At 35.8% G+C, this 13,226-nt stretch overlaps 1 protein-coding gene across 6 annotated transcripts in view; it reads right to left on the bottom strand.

Annotated features, from left to right (window-relative positions):
• The window catches only part of DLGAP1 (DLG associated protein 1), a 404,901-nt gene that overhangs the window by 381,807 nt on the left and 9,868 nt on the right, over positions 1–13,226 (bottom strand). Inside the window, exon 1 of one of the 6 annotated variants that reach the window (XM_064705915.1) lies at positions 12,547–12,623. The exons of the other annotated variants lie outside the window; for them this stretch is intronic. The gene's annotated coding sequence lies outside the window, so the exon portion shown is untranslated. Of the gene's footprint in view, positions 1–12,546; positions 12,624–13,226 lie in introns of those variants that run through there. 6 annotated transcript variants of the gene reach the window in all.

Genomic DNA, 13,226 nt, shown 5'->3' with positions numbered 1-13,226 from the left:
AAGTGACAGGGAAGCACACGAGGTTTCAGTGTGTTTCCAGGGGAAGCCTATGGAACAAGAAGGACTCCTTTCCTCTTCATGAACTGAAGTTTGAGTATACTAAAGTGTCGTGCCAGGCTGGGCAGTTGGTGTTTTGGGAGAATGTATCGGATTGGGAAAGTCAGGTAGTGGGGAGGAGGAAAGTGGTTTTTTGTAAGGTTTTCAATTTTTTTTTTTTTTCTTTTCCTTATAGTTTTTCCCTATTTTCCTGTAGTTTAGGTAATAAAGTGTTCTTTATGTTTAAGCTAAAGCCTGTTTTGCTTATTCCTGGTCACATCTCACAGCAGACACCAGGGTGAGGGCATTTTCATGGGGGGCACTGGCTCTGTGCCAGGCTCAAACCATGACAATTAGCCTAGAAGGAATGGAACAGACAGACTCCCTAATTCTAAATAATTTCTGGAGAATGACCATTTTGTCCAGCTAAATGAGGAAACACTGGGTTATTTTCTTGGTCACTAGTTTCAGATAGCTTCTTCCATGATAAAGATAATAGTGTTCCCCTCCCTTTCAAAAATCCTGAGTTTATTTGTTCAGCAACTTCTCTATGTGCTTTTCCTAGTTCTTCTAAATATCCTATTTTGAAACTGAGGACCTGAAACATAATGTTAATACACTTTCATTTATGTTTCTATTTAAATCTAAATGGATGAGCTTGTGAACACTGAATTCAAAGGGGTTTTTACAACTTAATTTTAAAATAAAATTATTCTTCTAGTAATGACAACTTGCCAACTGTAGAGCAAAGCATTTAAGGCTATCACACTGATAACAGTATATTCTTTCCCTCTGAATTTCTGTGAGAGAGTTTTATCTTTCCTCATAACACTATAGAGATCTCAATCCATACAAAATTCTGCCTCTAGAGTTTCCAGGTAGGTTTCTCTTCATAACCAACACAGTTTCTTTTATCACTTCTCCCCGAAGATTTTGATCTCACAGCCTCTTTTACTTATGCTACATTTTCTTGCAATTCCATGGCAGGACTAATTAATCATTTTAGGAGCTGCCAGTATATTTAATGAAGAGATTGTATATTATTTCTATGGGCAAAAAGAAAATCTAGCCTTGCAAAAGACTATAGCTGTAATATCTAGCAGAATTTAAGTTATGGTTCAGACAACTGAAAGCATTGACATGGACTCTACAAATAAAAATAAATTAGGTGCACACTCCAGAATCCCATGAGATGTTTATTCACATTAAATAAGGGGGGCACCTCCTAACTTCATTTATCCATGTTACATTGTTTCTCAAAATTTCCCTGTACTTTCAAACTAAACCAAGACCTTGAAGAGGTTTTATATGGTGCAGCAGTGTATCTTTAAACTATTAATATTTTTAAGGGCACCAGAATAAAAAGCTAATTATTACTATTATGATACACGTAAAGCTGGTATATGGAAACTGGGTGTAAATACATCTCTTATTTAGAATTAGCCAGAGGGACAAAGTGGAGACCATACACCTTAAAAAATTTGGTTATTATTCCTTCCTTCTATACAAAAGAAATTATTGCTAAAGCAACACAGCTTTAAGGCGAATATTTTTATTTTTTGCTACTTGTAAAAAAATTTTCTATGAAAATAGTCAGAAAATATACGGAATACCATGTCACAGATCTGTGAAACAAGCAAATGAAAGGGAAAAAAGCCCTAACACAAAAGCTGTACCTTCCTCAAAGAGGGCCATTAACTTAAAACATAAACATTAGCTTCTATAGTATTTTGACGTTATTCAAAAAGAGAAAATAAATAGAAGATGGTGAGCAATAAACATGAGCAGAAAAGAAGAATCAAGTAATAAAAGTTTGGACATTCTATTATAGTAGGTTATGCTTTTGATATAATTTTTTTTTCTTGTAAGATACATCTATAGGTAGACATGTAAAGACAAAAAATTCACTAGGGCAAGGAAAATTGCATTCTTCTTGCTTTACTTCTCTTAGCTCACCTATACATTCAATAAACTCATCACTTATTTCTTAAAAAACTTGTAGATCTGCATGTCTAAATCCATCAGTGAAGTTACTGTGGTCTGTCACAAACTACTTAATATATTGAGAATATAAAATGTAGTAGGAAATGTCACACTTTAGGAAAACACTAACCCTGGAATACTATTGTGGCTATTTCTCTCTTCAAAACAAATATTTGCTGTCATAAAAACAAGTCAAAGGAAGTCCTATTACATGCTACAAAGTAGCTCTCTCTACAACTGTAGCCACCAGATGTTGATGTTACAAATTGTTTGACCATTTGCTTTAATAGACACCATTTTCCATTTGTAACAATAACTAAGAATATTAACAGGAAAGTAAAATGTTAGGATAAGCACGATCTGTGAATGGACATGACTATTCATTTCTATTTTTTCAGGCCTCCTCAGAGGTCAACAACACTGAGATCAGGAACAATGTTAACTAATGAGATCAGACCTGCACATGACTTCATCTTGTTTAGCTTCTCAGAGGACAATAATAGGTTTGCCTGAGCCCATGCTATATCCAGTCTGATCACATATACACATTAAAGTTCAAGTTCCTGGGTTATTCACTAAGTTTTCATTGACAAACCTCAAGTAAAATTTACTAGCTGTTCATATGAGTCCTTCCAACAGCTCTAACATAGCAGTAACAGATCGAAATGGCTGCCCCAAATCTGCCTATGAGAAATTCACGGTATCCTGGGAGCTCAATCTGCAATACAGTTTATGAAAATTTTTGTTTGTAATAGCCATTCAGAGAGAGACTTGCAGAAAATTAAACTTTTGGGACAAGTGGTGATGGTGGGGGGAACTTTACATTCACTGTCCCACCTCTGTATTTCACTGATCAACAGGGTTTGCTTTTGCTTTAAGTAAATACTGAAGTGGATTGTTCTTCAGACACAACACAAACTTCTCATGTTAATACACTTTGACACACACGTCCCTTAATGCACAAAGTCATAAGTGGTTATTACCCCAAAGGGAGTGAAGATTTCTGCTAGAGCAGCTCTTAAAAACCTTTGGGGAGTAGTTTATGTAGCACAAACCCATATTGAGCCAAATTTGCTCCATGAGGGAGGAAGCAAAACTCTGCCAACCTGCTGACAGTCTTTGCAAGAGTACTATTGCTTTATGGAGAATTGCAAGCTATTGCTTTATGGAGAATTTATCCAAAAAATGGTTCCTCAGAGGAGACGTCACCTTGTATTCATTAAGGAATACAGCTGTAATATCATGAAACATAGAAAAACCTTAGGGGAACTTGGTTAATTTTTTGGAACCCCAATCAGACAGAAATTCGGTGAGGTTTTGTGTAACAAGAGTCTGGCTCTTATTGAAGTGACATGGGGACATAAATTTGGTTTCACATCTCAAAGTCCTAGCATGCAACAACATCAGTGATGACCTAGCTTTATACTAATCAAAGAAGTACACAACTTTTCTTCTACCTCTTACTTGTAGGACATCTGAGAGAAGAAAATATTAATGAGATGATTGCCTTGCTGGCCTCCATGGAGAGCCCATGACCACCCTGAAAGGTGTAATATGTATGTGAAAATATCTATACAATGTATTTTGTTGCGGTCAGCAAGATTTTTATGAAGCTAGAATATATTCTAAATATTAACCTAAATAATCCAAGAAGGCAAGGTTCAGTGAGTACAGTCTGACATTAATTAATCACCTATATTAATTATTAAATAGATTGGTCTTTTGTCTGACTATATAAATACAAATCTATGACCTAATTTGTTGGATTTGGGAATTTTTACTCACTTTTAATTTCACAGCGCAGGGATACTAAAGGGGAAAGCTGGTTTTCTACAAGAAGTCAACAATATCAACCAATCTTTGGAGGTGGCACTGCAATGACATAAACATTAACTGCAAATAGAGAAAATTTACAGATAACATGTAAAATATCAAAGAAAGCAGAACTTGGCCTCCATTCTTGCCCCCTCACAGAAGGGAGATGAAAACCTTATGTTAGTTTTGAGCACCACCACAGAAACACATGAAGTTGCATAAAAACTCAACTTAGTTTTGTGATTCAACATAATCCCAAAATATCCAAACAGAGGCCTGCAAATATTGAGGCAGAATTTGTCTATCTGTATGTGGATTTTGTAACTTTTATTTATATATATATATGTATGCAAATTTGCAGCATAAATTGAAGTTACAAAATTTGCATAATTCACTTTTTTCACAACAAAATTTCAGGTCACCTAACAAGGAGTGAATTTAGAGGATCACTAAAATCAGATAAAAGGTATGGAGTTTACTTATTGCATTTGCAGTATGAGTGGCATAATATTATCCTAATTTTAAAATCATTACTCATTTGTATATCTGTATGTAGTCTGAGCCCAGGGCTGCTTTCCCAAATGAGCAGCATATGTGATACCAGCTCCCATCCTGACATTCCACCACTAATTCACAAGATAAACAACTTCTCTTGCTAGGTCTGAGGAGAAGACCTTTCAGAACTATGCCTCCGGAGTGTAAGAAACCTAAATCTTCATACCTCAAGTGAGAGAAAGGAAAGAACTAATGAGTTTCTGGCTACCAAATGCAATGTCCCAGGGCAGGACCCTCTGGCCACAGTGGCCCAGAATAAGAGATGCTGTTCTGGTGGGCTTTAACCCAGGTCACAGCTTCCAACACAACTCCACATTACCAAGTCTAAAAGTCACTGGATACAAACCACATCAACAACACAAAAATGGTTTCCAACAGTCAAATGCTTTATACAAGAACAGTCCTGTTGAATATTTGATAACATGCATTTGTAGGAAAAAATACCACTTTTTTTCTTGATTTGATTCTGCATGCAGTAGATACAAACCCAAGTCATTATCCTTCTTAAAGCATTCTTGTAAAAAGGTCTACAGGAACAACTGTGAGACATAAGCATTTCAAATTGAAGAAAAATTGGAATCCATTGAATTTAAACAAATCATTTAAGTTCCCATATATATCAGTTCTTCCCCAAACCTTATCATTACACAGTTACTGTAATAAACCATTTTCCTATACTAGTTCCAAATGCATTTTATCCATCTTATCATTTGCCTAAAAAGGATCTGAAAATAGGTCATAATTTCCATGCAGTTGCTTAACATGCAGGAATTTTCACCCAATATTTTTGCAAAAGTCTTTTGTAACAGTATGAAAGACACAGGAGTATTAAATATTCAAAGTTTATTTTGATGTAAAATGAACAGAGTTAACTTGTTTATGGTCCTTAACAAGATGTGATTATGAAAGAACAATAGTTTCAATGCCACAAAGGAACCACCAAAATGATCACAAAGGTACTTGATTTGGGTTTGTTTGAAACCCGTGTTAGGATCTGTCAAATTACATTTAATTTATATTATTTGCTGAAGCTTAAAATCCATTTATTATCAGCAAGAGCATAGTTTAATCCTCTATAAAATCAGTTTATAACCAAATAATACTGTTAAAATATGAGATTATTAATGGAGCTTTGTAACATCAAGGAAAACAAGCAATGCTGACTTCCCTCTGTTGCAATGTGCCACACCCACAGTTAATAAAAACAGACATCCTCTGAGCTGTCAGAAACAAGACACTCAAATAAATGACACATCAAAAAGCCATAATTAACTGGACAAGAACTGGTTCTTCTTTGAACAGCTATTTCAATTGTATCAGGTACATTTAATGGGTTATCTGCCACAGGAGAAAAAGACCCATATCCTCTTCTGCACCAGAGAGCACACAAATCCAAGTAAAGCCTAAAGAAAAAGACATAATTAAATCTTTTCTCTGAGGGACAGCAACACCTCCTGAATTGTCAGCTGAGCAGGAGTATTTTTCCCCAAGCTATTGCTTCTGTGATGCAGTACTAATGCAGAATAAAGGGATAAGCATTAAAAATATCCCTAAGCACAGTTTCCCACACACCACATACAAGGTTCCAGAGCTTTTCAGCTGAGAATACAGGAAATATTAGTTTACAGATAGCACTAGTATTAGCTCAAGACACTGAACTACACAGGGTGTTTGGTGTGACCATTAAGAGAGTACCTTAGTTGTGAATACAATTTGAGAAATACGGTGATACTGAAGAAGAATAATATTTATATGGTGCAGATGGGAAAGAAAAGTGGGTTTAATATTAGCCATCGAATAAACTGCACTCTCTACCAAAAGGCCTCTAAAATGTGAGCAACATACATAAATTTTGTCCAAAGAATTGCAATGGAAAATAAAAGCTAAAATAATTCTTTAAAAATTACAATCTCATTACTCATCCTATATAAAGAAGCTGATGTTAGATTACATTTGATTTCATTGCACTAAGGAGCACAAATCTGATCAAATCAAGTTAATGAATGCTTCTGTTCAACTACTAACAAAGATTAAAGGAGAATTTAAATTCTTTAAAACCATTTTAAGCAGATTTCAAGTATATATTTACTACAACAAAACCACAGAAAATTAAATAAATATTAAAAAAGACATTTTTAACTGGGAAAATAAGGAAATATATGAAGAGATGAAGCTACCAGCACAAACTTAAGATAGCACTGTTCTAAGAACACTAGTGTTTTAGCAGGAATTAAAACAAAAAGATCATAATTTGGCATCAGAAAACTAAAAAATGGAGGCTATATCAGCTGATGATGAATATAGTCACCATATTGAAGTCCAGTATACAACACAGCAACCAGCAGGCAGTTTAGCGGATCCCTTATCCTTTTGGGCACTGTTTCCAATAAAACAGTTTCTCCAATAAAATTCGACAAAGAAACAGCAGTATTTAGTAAGAGTGAATCTATTCACTGAACATTCTCTAGAATTACAAGTGCTTCCTGTCACAAGGCCAGTTTACTCCCAATAACGTGGAAATCCCTGTGCTGTTTTCTGCTGGTGTATCAAGGAGTGTACAACTCTACATTGAACATCTCTAAAGCAAAACCTCCTCTGTTGTTGGGAATACTTAATGGGTATAAAACTGAGCACATCAGTTGATTTCTAAGGTCACATTCACCCACCTAACAGTGCTTTTCCAAACAGCTATGTCATCTTTTCCCCAAACAATCCTAATTAATTGCTTTTGCATTAGGATCTCAATTTCTCGGCTCACTGCCATGAGAATTTTTTTTTCTAAAAAGTCCTGGTAACTCCTGTTAACAACAACTCAAAATTGCCCTTCCTGGCCAAGTTTCTCCTGCTCCCATGTCCATCAAAGCACTTTTCAGCTCTACCTCTGGATTCAAGTTTCCTATGGGTAGTTACCATCATCCACTGCTAAGTTATAGACTCTGCAGACTGTCCTTGAAAGCAGCTCTGTATCAGTGGCAGAGAGATTCTGCACAATCCTGAGTCACCCATGATATCCTACCAAGAAGTTCCTGGTAAAACAATCTTCCCTATAAACAAAAAATCCACCTTAGATGGCAATGGGCTTCATGTCTTCAGACCCAGCTACTGCACACATAGACTGATCTGAATCCAGTTTAACTGCTTTTGTTCAAATAAAAAATGTTGAGTAATCTGAGTTACAAATGAACTGAAAATGCCTGAGCTGTCCAGAGTTGTTAAAATTTTTTAGAAGTTTAGCTGAGATACATCTGCGCGCATGAGTTTTAAAAAAAAGTTTTGTTGAAGTTAAATTCTTAAAAATATCTCACTGAACAGCTACCGCTCCCATTTTTAAAAATAGGGTAACAAGATTATTCTGGCTTGAAAGCAATAAAACTTACAAAAAGATGGCCTTAGAAATCTGCTCTTTCATCTCACCCAACAGGAGTTACATTAGAAGCTGAAATAAATCTCCTCTTTGTACCCCTGTCCCACAGAACATGTTCCCCCTGCAACAGTCACCAAACACACCTGAATCTGCAGATGAGTAAGAGACTTTGTCATTGCTTATTGCTGTTCAGTGAGGCACAACTGCATGAGTGCTAAAAATGAGATTAAAATGTACTGTTTCCAGTGCCTTCTATCCTCCATCCATGCTTTATGGAAAGGATGACAGAGGTAGCATTCACCATAATGCAGAAAAAGGGTGGTAAGAATCATGGTGCCCACAGAACTAACATGAGTCAAGATGAGGAGACAAAGTAGTCAGGCTAGGGGAGACAGATGAGACAGGGGCAGGGAGATATGCTGTCACTGAAGTGTATTTCATTCCAGAACTTGGAGTGGAGCCCAGGAAACCAAAGTCTCAAACCCTCCTCTGCTGTCAGCTACTATTTACAAAAGCTAATTGCAAAGCTCTTCTCACAGATTTGCAGCTGGACACAAAAAGGGCGACAGTCCTCCACAGTAACTCATTCCTTTACTATTCCAAGAGTCAGATCACATTGCACTATAGCTCTTCACTTTTTGTGATCTTGTATCCTTACATGATAGTATTAAAAAAAAAAGTAGTCCTGTTAAGTTTAAAAAATACATTACTTACTATCATAAAAATGTTTCATGATCAAAAGTGTTGAAAAAAACTTAATTCAGTGCCGAATGAATGAAATATTCAAATACTGCAATTGTTCCTATATACACTACAGCATGCACACACACAACTGGAGAATGTCTCTGCTCATTTGCAACCCTGGATAATTAACACATGGCCCATATAAACATGTATGCCAGCATCAATTAGGTTTCCTTTCTTCAACTGTGAAAGAAAGCTCTAGCCAAATGTAAAGGTTGCAATACAAAGAAAATAGTCTTCTGATCTGGGCTGAATGGAAAACAATGCAAGGAGAAAAAAAGCAGAGTTGGGTCAGATGTGCATCCAGACAGTCCCTGTTTGCTGCTCCAGCATTCTGCTAGGCAATTTGTAGCACCACATCCAGTTATTTTTCCCCCATTCCCTCTTAATATGCCTCATACACCAGGATGCCCACAGTCAACAATGAGTGCCAGAGCTGCTATAAAAGGTGAAGAAGACCATGAGGCTCACTGGGAAGCACTGTAAGCTCTCATCCCTCAGAGCTACATTGAATGTCACTATCACCCTTAGGGAGATACGAGATATTAACTCAAGGATTCTGAGTATTAATTGCATGCATCTCTACAAAACCTGTGACTGAAGGGAAATGTTTTGAATCTCCAGAATTCCAAACATTTTCCACCATAGTTCTATGCAGTTGCTCTTATTTCCTAATTTGGATTTATTCACAGTTAGTAATCAGGATTTTCCTCACACACTACATTTCCTGAATATTGAAGTTTCTCTCTGCAAGCTCAATCAGTGAATGTCAAAGCGTAGAGCCCTGACGAAATGTTAAACAAAGCAAGAGATAGGCATTGACCCACAAAGCAGACGTGTAGCATCATTTAACAGGCTTAAGGACAAAATGTATTTCTGAAATATTTCAGTAAGCATCTGCATAAAGCTGACTGTTGATGGGAACTAAAGCTGACAAAGGCATAACAACATAAAAATGCATCCGTGATCTTACCCTGTACGTACTTAAAGTGACAGCCTATCATGGTATAATTATCATATATTACTAATGGAATATTAATCAAACATTCATTACTCTAATTAGAAAAACTTGTCTTAAAAAGCAGCCTGACTTTTCACCTCTGAAACTGTAATTGACATACAAATGAATTTGACAGTCTTGACGACTACAAATCTTTAGTGGGAGAAATAATGTCTTTATCTTCCAATATTTAGCTTAACTGCCAGTTTCCATCCTCTGTATATAAAATTCAAGTCAGCTTAGATGATCTCATGCACTCCTTCGACCTCTGTTAAGTACTACACATATATCTAACATGAGACAGATAAAACCTAGGCTATGTGCAGGTTTACCAAGTGGGGATTAAGTTTTTCTTTGAAAGAAACCTGGAATATCTGTCTACAATGTAAAAAGTCAAGCCTAAAGTAGGATTTCAGTTATCCATGCATATTCACACTTTTGAACTTGTATAGCCTTTTTTGTCTCTTCAAAAGTGTCATTTTTGTGCACATACAATGTCTAAGCCCCTACAAATATTAACCACATAGAAAGAAGACCAAGTAGCAGTATAAAGTCTGCCTTTCAAATGATTCATGTGGAAAAGCAAAGCATTTAGGAGATAACATTCTGAAGTGCCAATATCCCAGCAGGTCTCAAATTTAAAAAAAAAGAGATGTGATCTTTGTGCTTATGTATTGACACAATTCAGTGCCTGCTTAAGGAAATGACAGACATTACAATCACAGTGTGAGCCACAGGCTTCAGTGAGCAGCAGATCAGGCTTCTATGGATTATTCTAGAGGTGCTCAATCATGAGATGCTTTTAACAATAAAAATTATATGTCTATACATTAGAGGCTTCACCAGGCTATGCTGGATTACAGACAGGGTTCTCTTTGCACACCCTGCTGAAGGTGTTGAAATCTGGAGCTGTTTAAGTCTGCTTTTCATTTCAAAGTGTGTTCTGATTTTGCCCAATCTAAGATCACAGAATATCTCAAGCTGGAAGGGACCGATAAAGATCATCAAGACCAGCTCCCTGCAGGACTACCTAAAACTAAACCCTGTATCTAAGAGCTCTGTCCACAAGATCCTTGAATTGTGACTGGCACAAAAGATATCACTCTGCCAGAAAAAGCTTGCGATAATGTTTGACCTTACAGGATAGTTGGAAAGGTTATTATAAACTGAAATTCAGACTGTTGGCCAAATACAAAGGAGAATTAATTATAATTTAGAACTGCAAACATATTTTAATCTGTCTTGACTTCATCTACTACGTAATTATTTAGGGAATATGCAGCATGTTACAATTTTGTTCGGATTGTAGCTTTTTTTCAATATTACAGTTCCAAATTACTGTGCTATTTTCACTTGTATTACCAGACATGGTCTGAAAATAGGAAGTCTATTTATCATATCTGAAACAGCAAATGCATTTGGAACTGGTAATATAAATAAAAAGTGTAAATATTTGCAAATATAAAAGCATAACTTTAAATTGTTTATTCTTTGTCCTTGGTTATACATCATCATCATGTTATAAAATTAATTCAAATTATGTGTTCATTTGCAACAAAGTGTGCAAGGAAAACTCTCAAATTAACTGTACTACTTCAGTGTGATGTTATTTTCTGTTATGTAAAACAATTTTCCTATGAACTCATTTCTCCTTGCTAAACTCGGACTCATTATTGCCAAATAAATAATGACAATGTTATTACTGCAACAGGAATGGCAATATTGTATAGGTCACTGAGGAGGAGACAGAGAACATATCTCATGTATTACTGTGTTCTGACCTCCACAAATGATTTGCCAGTTGTGATATGCATTAAGACATTTCATACACACATTCTGCTCCTGCTTTACTCATGGACTATTCTGAGGCTTCATGAGCTATGTACTAAACCTTAGGGTCCTAAAATTCAAATTCATTCCTCAATTAGCTAAGGAAACTATTCTTAAGTGAAGACCTTGAGTTTTCTGTTGGCTTGTTTTGGGGTTTTTTGTTTGTCTGGGTTTTTTCCCTACAGTTGCTAAATGTTCCATTATCCAGATACTTAACTCCTACCCCTCTCTTCCTCAAAAAAACCCCAAAATCCAAACAGTCCAGGGTGAGGAAAATTTTAAAAATCTCTAAATAGCAGATGCTGAAAAAAAGAAATTACATAAGAAAAACAGGTTTTCATTTGGCTTTATGTTACTCACATTTCCACCTACTTGAATCTAGCATTAAGTCAAATCCATTCCTGCTTTCATCCCACTTACCTCCCTGTAAACACACCGGTCACAAACCCAGTTCTCTACACTTTGCTTCTACTGAAATAAACTCTACTGCAAATAAATTTCTGTTTTCTATTGATGCTATCCAGTTGGAGCATAAAGAGGAATAAGATCTGGTCATCTGGTCTATTTAGATAAAATACAGAGTTTGAGGGGTTTTTTTCCCCCAATCTTTTTTGTTCAGTATATATTTTGTTTAATTACACTTTTAGCAGCACAAGCAGAATTAGTTAAAAGTAGTTGTTAGATGAAACATGACTAATTTCATCCTACTTTCAAAAAGTATTTGACCTAGCAATAAATACAAAAAAATTAATCCTACTTCTTAAAATACGTCCATGCAAACTCTAAGAAAATGCTTAACAAAATAACCATTAATACTACATTTCCCACACTTAATTTTCCAGCACACACACACAAACTTAGCTCTAGAGAGACTCCATTGAATTAATTTACTTACTTTAGGTGGTATATTATAATGATAATAATGGAATCTATTAAAAAAGGACTACATGATTAGGCTCCATAAAATTGTGGGCAACAATCCATGACTAAGCTGCAAATTCAAAGGGGGAAGCAAAATGAATTTTTTTTCATTATTCATCTATTTTAAACAGATAAGATGTGCAGCACACGTACTGATTAATGTATTTAAACATTTTCTTTCTAATACTGTGGCTTAACTTTTTCCAACACAAAACACACAGCAGGCAGCTTAGCTTAATAAAAAAATCATATTACAGGTGAACAAACTGGAAAGTGATGGAGTATTTGGGTTACATACAGGTTTAGTATCAGAGGTTGGGAGGACTCCGTTTGGCTCCAGCATAATTTGCCATTGAATTTCAACTGGATCAAGAACTGTTCCTTGTCCTCTTGACTGCTGAATTAAATATGATGATTGTTAAATAGTATATGCTGAAAAAATTATTTTTCCCCCTCCTAAAATACACACAAACAAAATAAATGTAATTTTTCCAAGAATGTCAGTATCACACAAAGCATGCATTCAGCTTTGAGTAATAAATTACTACACAAATGTAAAGCAATTTATTTGCATCCACTAAAATAGAATAAATCATATCCACGACACCAAATTGTAGTAATAAATTACTGAGCTCTGCTAGTGGTGAGAAAAGCATTATCATATTAGAGTTTGCAATTCAGATCTATTATAGGCATCTTGTATTTATTTATTCAGCCATATAACATGGTATACTAAACAACATATTGGCTACATACCCTATGTGAAGGCACGCATCTGCCTGCATGAATGCTATTTCCTTCACCAAGAATAGAGGGTGCTTATTATTATCAAAAATACGAGTGCAGCGTAACTGTGACACTGGTGCCCCCAAAACTCTGTCCAGTCACCATGACTGTGCAGAAATGATAGACATTATGTCTATGTGCCTAAAAACACACTCACTGAGGGACTGCTCCTGAGAAGCAGACTTGTGACAG

The sequence above is a fragment of the Zonotrichia leucophrys genome, chromosome 2 (assembly GCF_028769735.1).
Source record: "Zonotrichia leucophrys gambelii isolate GWCS_2022_RI chromosome 2, RI_Zleu_2.0, whole genome shotgun sequence".
Taxonomy (NCBI): Eukaryota; Metazoa; Chordata; class Aves; order Passeriformes; family Passerellidae; genus Zonotrichia; species Zonotrichia leucophrys.
The sequence above is the reverse complement of the archived record's forward strand: the minus strand, read 5'-3'. Positions and strand labels throughout refer to the sequence as shown.